This window comes from Macrotis lagotis, chromosome 7 (genome assembly GCF_037893015.1).
Source record: "Macrotis lagotis isolate mMagLag1 chromosome 7, bilby.v1.9.chrom.fasta, whole genome shotgun sequence".
In the NCBI taxonomy this organism is placed as follows: Eukaryota; Metazoa; Chordata; class Mammalia; order Peramelemorphia; family Peramelidae; genus Macrotis; species Macrotis lagotis.
In genome coordinates, this window is record NC_133664.1 from 117,532,599 (window position 1) to 117,547,593 (window position 14,995).

A 14,995-nucleotide genomic window follows, 5' to 3' on the forward strand; every position below is an offset into this window, starting at 1 on the left:
ACCTAGCCTCCCCTCATGTTCTTTTTTTTGAGATACTATTTTGTTTGATCCTCAAAACAGACCTGGGAGGTATGGAGCTGTTATTATCCCAATTTTATAGTCAATAGAACTAAGATACATAGAGGTTAAGTGACATGTCCAAGGTCACACAGCTAGTGTCTGAAGCTAGTTTTGAACTGAGGTCTTCCAGTATTCAGTCTCAGTACTTAATAATATTAATAGCATTTCTATATCATCTAATATGTGTTGAGCACTAAGCTAATTACTTTATTATTGTTATCTCATTTGATCCTTACAAAAACCCTGGAAAGTAAGTACCAATATCTCTTTTTATAGTATACTATAGTATACTAGCATACTGAAGCAAACAGGAGATAAGTGACTCATCCAACCAAGGTCACAGAGCAAGTGCCCAAAGTTGGATTTGAACTCATATCTTTCTGATTCCAACTCTATTCACTGCATCATCATCTGTATGATGAACCAACAAAGCTTCCGCACATTGTCACTGAATGATGGAGGAGGCAAGAAGGACAGTCGACATGATACTTAGAATCTTCTATCTATAGAGCATTATTGTATCCTCAAACATTACAATCCCCTCATCTCCTTGCCAGATAATCTATGTATCTAGCTACATCCTCAAAGTTTCTCTTATATTTGATACTCTAAATCCTTCCCTACTTAGGATCTCAGAATTTTGAATTGGAAGGAATCTTAAGATAATATAGATTAGAGGGGAGAACAACTTACCCAAGACCATAAAAATAGTAGCAGAGTTTAGAATGATGACCAATGTCCTGGGACTCTAATCCAAGACTCTCCAACAAGCCACACTGCCTTCTATTAAGTATTCCTTTTTTAAAAAAAATCCTGTGTTTTTATTGATGTTTCCTGTTTCTGATGTCTCCACAGCATTCCATATATATCCCTCCCAGTCCTCCTCTAGAAAGCCATCTGTTGTGACAAATAGTATTTTTTAGATGAGGAAAAGTCTGGAAACATGTGCACTTGTGGACCTCCTATCTCCATGAACAAGAAATGTCTTCTCATCTCTCTTCATTCAAGCTCCACTTAATCTTTATAATTTTGTTCAAGTATCCACTCTTAAGGCAGCTAGGGGTTGGAGTTGATAGAGCACTGGGCTTGGAATCAGGAAGACTCATCTTCCAGAGTTCAAATCTGGCTTCCAGATACTAACTGTGTGACCCTGAACAAGTCATTTATCTTTTTTGCCTCAGTTTCCTCATCTGTAAGATGAGTTGGAGGAGAAAATGGCAAACCACCACAGCATCTTTGCTGAGAAAATTCCTAATAGAAGTGTCACATACAATTGAAGCAAATGAATCCCCTATTAAGAGACTTGTTTTTTCTGAAGGTGGATAATGGAAACTTGTGTTGCCTCTGGCCAATTGGTCCAGTGAGTTTTGTTTCAACATATTCTTTTATTTGAACATCCAGATGAAGTCTTTGGCCTTTTTCCTCTTTTCTCCTTTTTTCCTCATCAGACAAGGCAGTATTCTGAAGAAATATCTACAAAGGATAATACCTTCCACAGAGTATAAATATTTAGTAGTTGTCTGTTGAATTGAAGCTTGTGGAATCTTATTTACCTGGGGTTCAGAGTCCACGTGGGGATTTTGGGGGTGTCCATTGGAGATATGGAGGCTGCAGCTGTGGGAGTGAATATCTCTTTAGTGGTGACATCAGGAGACTCTGAGCTGTGGAAATAGAGACAGCCCTGTCATATTATAGAGCAGCAGCAGACCTAATAGTACAATACAGCCACCTGTCTTCAAGGCAGATCACAAGATTTTATTCTTTTGATGAAGAGGTCATTTGAGAATTGGCATAATGTGTGGATATGTGCAGAGGGATGCATTACAAATCTTAATGGGAAGCCATGTAATAAAAAGCTAGATAACTATTGTCCACTTCTTTATCCTTAAAAAAATCAAACTAGAGAATTGGTTTTGATGTCAAAAGACCTGAGTTTGAGTCTGACTCAATCTAGAGTAGTTTTGTTAATTTAAAAATATATACTATAATTAAATAATAATGATGATGTTACCTCCTATTTTCATAGCCTTTTATAATTTTCAAGTATTTTCTTTGGGAGAAACAGAATTTCATGGTGGATGGAGAGATGGCCATACTATAGGAAGAGCAAGGTTCAAGGTCTTAGCTGTGTGACCTTGGGAAATCATAACATCTCAGTGCTTTGGCTAAGACCTTATGTATCAATGAAGTTGTAGACCTGCATTAGTCAATCAATCAATGAACATTTCTTAGCTGCCTGCTATTTTCCATGTCCTGGGAAAATGCTGGCAAAAGGAGTATCAAAAGACAGGCCCTGCCTTCATGGAGCTTACAGTTTAATGAGGGAGTCAATATGGTAACATCATTGGTAAAGGGAGTTTATCTGTGACTTTCCTATATCAATAAAATCATAGTAACAGTACTTATCCTTGTGAGGTGAATTGCATGTATAATCATTAACATTTCACCAATGAGGAAATTGAGGCTTAGAGATGTTTATTGATCCACCCACAATCACACAGGTAGTAAAAGACAAAGTGTGCCTCTGGGAAGCAGGGAAATGCCCCTCTCTAGATATGTGACTGTAAGTCAGTCAATAGATATCCTAAGTCCCAGTTTGCTCACCTGTAAAATGGGAACAATGATATACACATTGATATACACTAATTTCATAGGATTGTCATAAGGAAAACACTTTAAAAATTATAAAATGCAGTATAAAAGGAAGGTATTATGATTTAATTTAGTGGACCTTTGTAAAAATGAGCAGAAATGCTCTACACATCATTCTTAGGTTAAAAAAAAGATAAAAAAGTCAATATCTAACACCATTTCTTTCTAGTGATTTATCATTTGGAAAGAACCTCTTTGAACCCACTTGGAGCTAGGGAAGGGCTCTTGCACACCCATGGCTACCTTTCCTGAAAGCCTGCATCTCTGTGTGCTTTCAGTTCCAGCCAGTGTGAGCAGGTAAAAGTTAATTGCTACCTGATGACAGGGACACAAGAAGGATAAAGAGTGTAAAGAGCTTAGTTTCTTGAGAGGGAAGAAGGGAAGAAGCCCATGAGGTCAGCTAATCCCATCAAAATATAGTCCATATCTGCTCTGGATCTCTATTATTAAAGAGCTGTTTGGATCCCCAAAGTCTTGGTCTCCATGAGCTCCCATCCCCTAGAGATTTGATTGACTGTTAACACACATAGTACTTAGACTTAACATTTTTTTCTCTTATAATCTGAATCCTTCCATTTTAAAATTTTTTTCAATTAACAAATTTTTATTTTCTTTCTCTCCCTCTGCCCTGCAGAAAAGAAAAAAAAGAAAAAAATCCTAGTTGTAAATAAACATAGTCAAGAAAAACAAATCCCTGCCGTATTATTCATGTCTACAAATTTATCTCTTACTCTGTGCCCTGAGTCCCTACCCTTTCAGGAAATGGGCAACATGTTTCATCAGTGATCCATCCTGAGTCTTCCTTTAAGAAACGCTCATGCTACCAATAGTTTAGCTTCTGTAGTCTAGCCATCTATCTGTCTTGATTCATATTTCTGAGTTGATCAGTCAATAAGCATTTATTAAGACCATCCTATGTGAAGGGAGCTTTGGGTTAGATGGGAATGCAAACAACGACAAACACATAAACTCACAGTCTAATGTGGAAGAGGACATGTCAGTAATTTTGCACATCAAGATAACACAAATGAAAGCTCATCCTGGAGGGAAGATGCTCCCTTTGTAGGGGGTGAGGATAAGGAAGGACTAGTAATGGTCTTCTGCAGAAATTCCTTCTCCTGGGAGCCCCATAGGCAGGGGAAGTGATGGAATTTAAACCATCCTCTCTAAAAACACTTCAAATATTTTGGTTATTAACTGCCCATATCTGTATACATTATCGCCATAGTGGCTGCAAATATTTGCTAAGTGACTGCTATGTTCATAGTACATCTCAATGTTCCATAGAATTTATAAAGAAATAAAAGATCTAGTCCGTCCTCTCAAGGAACTCTCGATCTACTTAAAAAATGAGAATATGCATGTAAAAATGAAATTGCAACAAAAGATTAAGCAGTCAAGATAACAATAAAAGAGCTGTCATAAGGTGGTGCATGATTAATTGCCAAATTAATTATAAAGACAGTAATTGCTACAGGCATTCAGAGGAGGGAGAAATCACTTCAGGCTGGGGGTGGTCAAGAAAGGTTTTGGGGAAGAAGTGGGATTTAATTGGAACCTTGAAGAATGGATAAAATTTGGGGAGAAAAAGAAAAGAGGGTATTCCATGGAAAGAAAGCAATATGATTATAAAGTGAAAAGGAAAGACTACATAAGGAGGTTTGGGGAAAATGGGGAGATAAGTTAGACTAGAGTGGAAGGCTTATGTAGGGGAAGGTCAAGGGAGGAGAAGTAACAGTGCAAAATGGTGGAAGGCCTTGAATGGCATCCTGAAGAGTCTGGACTTGTCCTGGAGGCCATGGAAAGTCATGGACTATATCTGATATAATATAAAGGCTGCCTATCTCACAATGAAGTCATTATTTTGATAAATTCTCAACTTGTCAGAAGAGGTATGATTTTAACATTAATATCTCTTTTCTTCAAAAGCATATAGAAAAAAACATAGTTTATTCACAATGACCCTAAAAAATTTTCAAAACTAGAATGGGGATTATCTGACTATTTCTTGATAACAGACCTAATTATGAATAGATGATTTATATATATGGGTTATATATATATATTAGTATATATGTTTATATAATAATATACATATAGACACAATCTCCATATATGTGTGTGTATATATATGAATGTGTAGGGCATTATTTGTATATTGTATCTGTTTATATGCATATATAGAAAATGTATGCATGCAAGCATTACATAAGTATGTTGTGACTCTATATACATATAGATAGAAAAATGCATGTTTTCTATTGTGTATATATCACATCTATGTATGTGTGTGTATAGTCACAATACACTTTTGTAATGCCTGCATGCATTTGTATACATCCCTATTCAGTGAGATGTAATGAAAAGCGATATAGCATATTAGAGCAAGTGTTGGGTTGGGAATCAGGGGTTAAATCTCTTCTCAAATATTTATTAGCTGTGTAAATAAAGTCTCTTAATAGCTCTCAGCCTCATAAATGAAGATAAGAATAATATCTATAGCATGTGTTTTATTGGATTGTTGTAAGGTTCACATGAGATAGACACATGAGGTTCACATATAAAGCATTTTGTAAACCTTCAAAGGTTGTATAAATATCAGCTATTATTATTACTCATGAATTCCTATCCTAGGGTTGTTGTAAGGATACAATAAGATAATATTTGCAAAGTACTTAGTGTAGTTACTGGCATAATAAATGATTATTTTATAATATAATAAATGCATAATAAATGTTGTTCCCTTCTCCTTCCCCTTTATACTATGGGGGGGGGTAGCTAGATGGCACAGTGGGTAGAATGCCAACCCTGAAGTTAGGAGGGCCTGACTTCAAATCTGACCTCAGACAATTTACCAGCTGTGGCCTTGGGCAAGCCACTTAACCTTGACTGATTCATATTTGACCTCTGGACCCAGATGGTTCTGGAGGAAAAAGTATGATTAGTGATTTAGTATAGTTCCCTCACTTGAATCCAGTTCACATGCCTGTCATGGCATCACCTCCCTGATGTTATGGTCTTCTTCAAGAATGAAGGACAAAAATACTAATTAAACTATGACATTAGAGAGAATATAGGATATTAGATTTAAGTAGAAAGATACTGACTACCATTTTTTCCTTCCCAGACCTAAGTTCCTTTTCAAAAAGGTTTTCTTCCAAATTATTCCTCTCTTGTTCATGTCTTCATCCATTCACTTATCTATCTTTCTGTCCCTCTCTTTGTTTCTCTTTCTCCTCTCTCTCAGATCTAACTTCCAAGTAGGAACTCTAGTTGGTGCAATCAGCCCCAGAGTCAGGAGGCCCTGAGTACAAACTTGGCCTTAAATCTATGTGACCTTGACAATCACTTAACCCTTTTTGCCTCAATTTCTTTATCTCCAAAATTGATTAGAGAAGGAAATAGTGAACCACTCTAGTATCTGTGTCCAAAAAAACCAAAAACCAAATCCCAAACCCAAACTCAAATGAGGTCACAAAGAGATGGAAATGATCAATCAACTAAACAATAATGACAACAAGGAATTTCCCTCTGCAATATATAATTTTAGAAATGTGATTCAAGTGGTTTACCCAGGCTGACATAGAGGCTAGATGTAATCAAGACTTCTGGACTTTGCGGCGACTAGGTGGTACAGTGGATATTGCACTGACCCTGGAATCAGGAGTACCTGAGTTTATATCCAGCCTCAGACACTTAATAATTGTCTAGCTGTGTGGCCTTGGGCAAGTCATTTAACCCCACTGCCTTGCAAAAATACCACCCCCCCCAAAACAAAAAGACTTTCGGACTTCAAGGACAATTCTCCAAGCATGTGTCACATTATTTCCCATCCTCTCATTTTATAGAGATTAAAAGTCTAAACCTAGGTTGTATAATTCATAAATCACATTGGGATTTGAACCCTGACCTAATATTCCAGCTCTAATTCTTTCACCCATTCCATTCTGCCAATTATGGAGAACAGTATGTGATAGAATCAAGTTTGGTCGTAGCTATTCCATGCAAATTGAACTCCAGTTTGCTAATGTGTACAGGTGTATTGCCCAAACAGACATAGGGATGTTCAGCTGTTGCCTTTGACAGTTCAGTGACAGAAGAGAGGCCCTGAAAACAGAAATCTTTCAGGAAAGAATATGACAATGGCTTCGAGGTAATGCCTCAGTCTGGGAAGGCCATCCTGGAGAGAATTGTAGGCTTATTAAAATTAAAATTGAGAAACAGTGGAGGTGGGAGAAGAGATACCCTCCTGGTATTATAGTTACAAATACTGGACAAGATTGCCTATCCATCCTTCTAGTCATTACAGACAATACATACCTTGATTTATTTGTAGCAGTTCAATAGCTCTGAACTTTATTCAATAACAGAAGGCAGTCACGATGGGTGTCATTGAATTAAAAAGTGAAAGGTATGTTAGAGATCATAGACTTTCAGGCTTCTAGATCTGTAAGCAGAAGGGACCTTAGGGGATCATCTGGTCCACCCCCTTCCCATTTTACAGGTGAGGAAACGGTCCTACAGGGTTTAGGTGACTCATCCCAAATGAAAAAGCTGGCTACTGGCATATTTATGGCTAGAAAATGAATCATTTGATAGCTGCTGTTGTTGCTATTAACTAGCATTTGGATAGTGCCTCACAATTTTCAAAATGCTTTACAAATATCATATCATTTTCATCATCACAACAACCCTGGGATGTAGGTGCCACTGTCACCCTCATTTTACAGATGAGGAAACTGAAGCAAACTGAGATGTGAAATGATTTATCTAGAGTCCCATAGACAAGTGAATATTTGAGGCTGAATTTGAACTCAGCTCTTCCTGATTTCAAACCTAGTGCTCCACCCACTGCAACACCTGTCTCATTCAATGCCCAGTAAAATGTATTTCTCCTATGTTTACCTACCTTCAGTTGATACAACTCTCAGGGAACTAAAAATTTCAGATTTCTTACAATGTATCCTTGACAAAGAGAGCCAACTTTGGTCTAGAGAGAGGGGCTTAAAGCCAGGAAGATCTGGATTCAAGTCCTACACTGACACATATTGGTTATGTGAATCTGGGTAAGTCACATAACTGCTCTAAGATCTAAGGGGCTCTAAGACTATAAACAACAAAGTTGGGCTGACCTACATTGGTTGAGGGCATTCCATACTAGAGAAAGCTGGGTGACTCAGGGGATGGAGCCTTGGGCTTGAGTCCAGGAAGATCAAAGTTCTTTTTTATTTAAAAATATTTTTCTTTTCTTTTTTTTTTAATTTAAGGCAATGGGGTTAAATGTCTTGCCCAAGGTCACACAGCTAGGAAATTATTAAGTATCTGAGACCACATTTGAACTTAGGTCCTCCTGATTCCAGGGTAGGTACTCTATCCACTGCGCCACCTAACTGCCCCAAGATCAGAGTTCTAATCCAGCCTTAGACACTCACTAGCTGTATGACTCTAGGCAAGTCACTTAACTCCTGTTTGCCTCAACTTACTCAATTGTAAAATTCCTTGCAGAATTCTTGTGAAGATTTAATGAAATAATGTTTATAAAGTGCTTTTTATAGTGCCTGGAACATAACTGCACTTCATAAATATTCATTTCCTTCCTCTTCCATTCCATCAGTAGAATCACAGGTCCAGTTCTTATATCTACTCTTTTCTTGTCTTACTACGTGTGCTTATTTCAGAATTAAGGCAAAACCAAATTGTTCCCATCATTGCCACCATCATCACTACTTTACACAGAGCATAGAATCATTTTTCATCCACAATGGAAAAAATCCCACCCTGTATGATCCTGGGTCAGTACTTCACCCAAATGATCTTGAATCTTTAAAGTGTCTTCCTTGCTCTAAATTCTATGAACCTCTGTCATCTCTTGGCTCTAATTTTCCTGACCTGAAAAAATAAGGAAGTTGGAGTCTATAATCTCTAAGGTCTGATATTTTTGGGTCCTGATGCTCTAACTTTTCTCATAAAACAAAATAAACCTCTCTCCTCTAGTCCAAGACTTCCTTGATTCTGTAAAACTTTCTCCTTCACTCTGTAACCCATCTTGTCACTGGAATACAGGACAGACTTTTTTCCTGTTGTTTCTCCTGGTTGACTCCATTATCTACCTTTTCTGAAACAAAGAGCAATTGTTTTGCTCTTCCTCTATGATCATATGATATTAAGAAATTCTTTTCACAGATGAGAGTCAGGGTGGCAAAGTGGATTATGGGTCAGCATAAAAGTTAAAAAAAAAAAGACCTGAATTCAATATTTTGAAAAATGGTGGCAAGATAATAGACAAATTATATAGTGACCTGGTGGAAAGATTTGGAATCAAGGGATCTGAGTTCAAGTCCTGTCTCTGTTAATACCTATGATCAAGTCACCTTATCTTACTGGGTCTCAGTTTCCTCCTCTGTAAAGTGTAGGATTGAATCAGAAGGCTTCTAAAGTTCTTTCTTTGTTCAGTCATTTCAGTCATGTCTGACTCTTCATGATCCCATTTGGGGTTTTCTTGGCAAAGGTATTGCAGTGATTTGCTATTTCCTTCTCCAGTTCATTTTATTAATGAGGAAACTGAGGTAAACAGGGTCACACGACTAATAAGTGTCTGAAAACCAAATTGACTTCAGGTCTTCTTGACTCTACCTCTACAGTTGTGATCTTATGACTTAGTCTCTCAGTATTTTAGGTAGTTCTCTAAGACTAAAAAATACCTAAAAGTTCTGACTTGAATCGGAGAAAGATATTTCCACACTGGGAGTTCCCTGAAATGACAAAGCTGTGCCTAAATCACAGATGAGCATGCATAAATACATAGTCACACACAAACTAAGCAACTGAAATTGAAACCAAGATAGAACATGTCGCACTGGCTTGAACTGGGCAGAATTGGAGCAACTTAATGATTTAAATTGAGGTGTCATTGTATCACTCTAGAGAGAGAAAGATAACACCAAGACAATAACTCCTCAAATTTTATTTTTCAAATAGAGCATAGGTGATTATCATATTTCAGTAACAAAATACTTAAGAGCTGAGCATAAATGAAAAGAGTAGTGTTGTAACCAAGGAAAACCTTTAACAAAATAATCTGAAACTTATTGAATGAAAGGCGGTGGATGACAAGCTGGGTCAGAGTCAGGAAGATCCCACCTCTGACCCATATTAGCCATATGACCCTGGGCAAGTCACTTAACTTTTTAATATTCTTCTAGTTAACTTCCTAAGCCTCCAAGGACAAAGTAAGTCCCTAGTCTGCCTTGGTCCTTCCATCAATGAAATATCTGATATGGCATAAAAATTATCTTTATTAGACTATGAAGATCTTTGCATCTTGTCTTCTATATCAAAGGCTTTCCTCAATTGTTATAGTCTACAACTGTGACACCATATATTGCTTTTTTTCTAATGTCTTTCCATCCTCCCATAATTCTCCCATATTTTTGTCTTCTAAGGGTCCTTAGGTATCACATTTAGAAGATCCCTGCTCCCAGGAGGACTACAGACATCCTCCTCCTCCTCCTCCTCCTCCTCCTCCTCATCATCATCATCATCAACTCTGAATCATTGGGCTTTGGTTGGATCCACTTAAAGGATCTCTGCAGGATCTAATACTTAGTTCAGTCTATAGTTCAGGTACATAATAGACATTTAATTCATGCTGTTTGATTGATTGGTCATTATACTTCAGAAATAGAAGGTGGCAGCATCAGGTGGTGGCACAAGGAAAGGGAAAGGGTGAAATGAAAATGGGGCATGGATTTTGAGCTTTGGGGGACTTTGGTAAGCGAGTGAAAGGCAGAGGAGGAATTAGGGAAAGAGGAAGGAAATATGAAAGGACAGGGAGTAGACTAATGACTTAACCTCTTCAGATCTTCAGAAGTCATTTCCCATAGACCTACAAAGAAAATTAAGTGTCTGATCTGAGAACTAAATCAAGATTTCTTCACTACAAGTCCAGTGATTTTTACTTGGCACTCATGTCTCTCATGAGGCAAGTGTTTTATTTAGAAAGCTTGTGGTACTAGTGTGTAGAAGGTATTAGAGGCAGGAAGAGATTTGACCTTCCCCGAAGCCAGACAACATGCAAATAAGATAATATCTGTAAATTACTTAACACATTATAAATAATATATTATTAATAAATGTTACCAATAAAATGGATTATTATTAATATTTTTATTAATTATAAATATAGCAATACTTATTAATAATAAATATTATTATTAATCTTCATGACTCCCTCAGTACATTCCATAATGCCTTATATAAACATTCAATAAACATTTGATGAATGAATGAACGAATGAATGAAGACAGAGAGGTCAATTTGGGGTCTAATGCAATAATCTACATTAAAGATAAGGAGGACCTATACTCAAATTGGAGTAGGAGGAATGAGCAGGAAGGAACACATTTTAGAATATTGAAAGAAGAATTGGTGGGACTTAATGAAAACTTAGATAAACTAGAGAGAATTGACTCTGCAGTGCTTGTTACTTTGTAATCACTTAATAAATATTGTCCATTTATTCATTCAATCTACAATTTCAGACCCAAGGAAGTGAGAGAATAGTGTTGTCACTGTTCAGTCAAGAACCAGGCACTGTGTTAGATGTTAGAGATACAGATATCAAAAAATTCAAAGGTTCTTTTCCTCAAGCATCTTATCTGCTAATGACTGAGACAAAGACATGCAAAACTATATATACAACATAAATATAAAAAGAAAAAGTACAAAATAGTTAAGTAAATAAGGCACTAATATCTGAGGTGGGGTCAGGATCTGGGGAGGACTCTTATAAAAGGTGGTGCAAAAGGTGACTAAGTGGTGGAAGTGAAGAGGGCTGGCCAGGTTGAGCTATAATGTCAAGGAAAGGAACAAAGATTCTAGATCTGAGACTACAGAGACTTGCAAATATTTTGGAGGATTTATTCCAAAACTTCTGTTACTCAAAGAAGTTTAATGTGCCCTGAAAACTAGGGAGGTGGGATGCTGGGATTTTGCATTTGGCCACACTCAGCAATATTTAAGTATGAGTCTGGAGGAGAGGGTGGTTTATTCATTTACAAATAGCCTATCCAGATCAGATTGGATATATATTAGGCTGGATGGTCACTGAGGTCTTCTCTACTCTCCAATTCTGTGAAGCATAGCAGCAAAGAGAAAGAGGCTTGCAAAGGGGAGAAGGCAGGGAGTTATTTGGATGATTTGAGGATCTGGGGGCAGAGATATTCTTTGAGAGCAGAACTGGAGGGGAGAAAACAGTGCAATCCTGTATCTCTGAGCCTAGCCCTTTGGGGGACCAGCCTGGTCAGACAGTGGGCTGGCTTTTTAGGAAGCCTCCTCCTGTCTCCAGCTGGCTTCCACCATTTGGCTCCAAGTGTCTCATTTTCAGCATCTCCTACTGGGAGAAGACATCTAGGAGTGACGTGGGGGCCTAAGAGGAGGAGAGTCAACAGGTCCAGAGCTCACGATGCTGGCAGTTGCCATGGCAACCGTCTTCTCCTGAGCACCCCCTGCATCCTCACTCATGTCTGGCTCACGTTATCAAGCATTCCCGGAGCGGCACAGACTATAAGGGGAAGGAAATATTGAAAGGTGGGGAAGGATGGGAGGAGGATGGGGCTGGAAGCCATTAAGTTTCTATTTGTTTTTATTTACCCTGCCTGTTGTGCCCGGCACTCCACAGGATCTCACCTGGGCTCAGAAGCATCTTCCAGATTGTGATGACAGGCTGTTGGCAGGACCCAGCTTGATCTGTACCATCCTCCTTTTCCTTCCCACTCAAATCATGTCACAGCCAGGCTGGGGCTAGGGAACAGAAAGGAAATTGTTTAAATTTCCAAGAGAAGCTGGAGATGAGGAGGCATCAGTATTGCTACTGACCCTTCACTTCCTTGATGCCTCAGTTTCTTTTGACTCTATAAAATATAGAGAAGAGCATGACATTGTAAAGAGCTTTACGATCCCTCTTTGACATTCTAAAATTAAAAAGTAAAGAAAAATGTTGTGGGTGGAAGACAATTGTCTAAGTCAGTGGCTGACAAAATTTTAGAGCATGCAAGAAGACCAGACATCATCTATTCCAAGATTCTAATTTTGCAGATAAAAGGGGTACAAAGAGACTAACCAATTGATTTATGGATCAGCACTTATTAAGCACCTACTGTGCATTTACCAGATAAGTAGTAAATTAAGTGACTTTTTAAAGTCATTCAGAATTACTGGTAGAACTGGCAGTTCTTTTGATCAGAGGTTCAGAAATTTGACATAGGACATAAAAATTTAGAGAGCATTGACAGGGCTTTTATCTTTCCAACTGGTAGACCTCTTAGAATCTAGTAGAAATAATTTTTGGCAGAAATAGGAGACTATCACATGCCATTTTCCTTCTTCTTTCTCCTCCACAGCTCCATTAAAAGTAAAGTTCTCCCTGGCTTCTTCTTACCCTATTCCCTTTTCTGAGAGGGCATCTTTTTAGGTTCCTCTTTGTCTTGAGTCTCTCTAGAGTCCTTGAATTCTGAGGTCTCCTTGCAATTGAAATTTTATTAAAAGTTTAGTTGAAAGAATAGCAAACTCCAGCTCCAGAAATGCTGCAACCTCTAAGTTAAGTGTCCTTCTTGCCACCTTGTACACTCTTCCTTTATTACAGGAGTCTGGTATGCACTTACAATTCCATCCCAATTCCTGAGACCCTCCTCTTCTTCCTTCTTCCTCTCCATTCCATTTTACTATAACAGTAATGGTTAAAATTTTCACTCCCCTATACCATAGATTATTGACATCAACAGATTGGTATATCAACAATTTATTCAGCAAGTACCCAGGTTGTTGGGTTGGGGAAGTGTATGTGTGTGTGTGTGTGTGTGTGTGTGTGTGTGGACGTAGGGCAGACAGATATCATGGCAACTTCTGGTTCCATCCCATTTCCTGCCCCTAATTCCCCAGCTGCTGGGAGTGCCCATGTTGCATCCAAGACAAGGCAGACCAGAGTTGTCTGGGACACTTTTATGCTTTGAACTTAACTATTCTCCTCTGGGATTCTTTCTCAATCAGTCAGAAGGAAGCAATTTTAGTCAGCACTTAGCATAATCAAGTTAGATCCCTATCGGGACTTCTCGGGGTCTGCTTACATAGCCCACCCTGAAATGACCCACTTTAATTTCTCTCTTAAGAAGTGTATCCCTCTGACATTTACTTCTGGCTTCCATGTTAGCACCCAGTTATAGTCTAATTGTTATGAAGGACTTTCATTGCAGTAACCTTGTGAGGTGGCAGAACAAGTGTTACAGATGAAGAAACAGAGTCTTAGTGAGGTTAACTGATTTGCAGATAGTGATTAACTGGCTTAAATCTAAGTCCTCTGATTTATGGTCTAGTATTTTTTTATAGTATTACACAATCCATTCATTCAACAAACAAGATAAACACTTGTTATTTGTCAGAAACTTGACTAAATGCTGGCAATACAATGATAAAAATGAAAGTTTCTACCCTTGAGGAACTTATATTCTACTTGGGATCATTTAACATGAAATATATACAGAGAAAATACAAAGTTATTGGTAAGGCATAGGGGCAGGTATGTGCTGGTAAATATTTAACCACTGCTTCTTTGAGAATAAAAACTTCGTATATGCCTATATGTATACACACATTTATATGTATATCTATATATAAGGAAATAATTTAGAGTGTATATTATATATATATGGTACCAGGAAATACTTTAAAATGTATATTTATATACATATGCACTATCAATTTGATTATTCAAATAAGTTTATATATATATATATATGTTACCAGTAAATACTTCAAAGTATATATGTATTCACACACACAAACACTTACACACATAAACTCACATTCATACATAGTACCAGGAAACCCTTTAATTTATTCAGCTTAAGCAGGTTCAAATTTGCTTTACCCCTGGGTGGGGGCTGAGGAAAGGGCTCTTGTAGAAGGTGATCTCCAGCCTTGAAAAGAGTTATATGAGGAGGCAGAGAATCCAAGGATGGGGGATTGGCAAAGGTAGAGAGGTGTCGTGTTGAACTAGAAAGTGTACTGGGTGGGGAGTATTGTGACATGAGTATGGAGACCAATCAGACTGGGAGAAGGATTTTAAACCCAGTGTCCATCTGTCTGTTGCTGGCTAGAACACAATGAGACCAAGCGTCCCTGTAGCCTGATCAGGTTTGCTCTGCCTGTGCTGTGCTCTGTTCATAGAAGTCAGTATTAATCTAACCTGCCATTTTGTTTTTGCCTGCTGCTGGTTACAGAGAAGTC

The 14,995-nt window shown here is 37.9% G+C and overlaps 1 long non-coding RNA gene across 2 annotated transcripts; it reads right to left on the reverse strand.

The window, feature by feature from the left end:
- Positions 1-1,416: 1,416 nt before the first annotated feature.
- Positions 1,417-14,722, reverse strand: LOC141493803 (uncharacterized). Of its 2 annotated transcripts, XR_012470319.1 has the most exons (4): positions 14,572-14,722; positions 12,401-12,514; positions 1,614-1,721; positions 1,417-1,533 (listed from the first exon to the last, which is right to left on the reverse strand). It is a non-coding gene; the product is annotated as an uncharacterized LOC141493803 (long non-coding RNA). The 2 variants fall into 2 exon arrangements; XR_012470318.1 differs by having other exon boundaries at positions 1,417-1,721.
- Between the last annotated feature and the right edge of the window lie 273 nt (positions 14,723-14,995).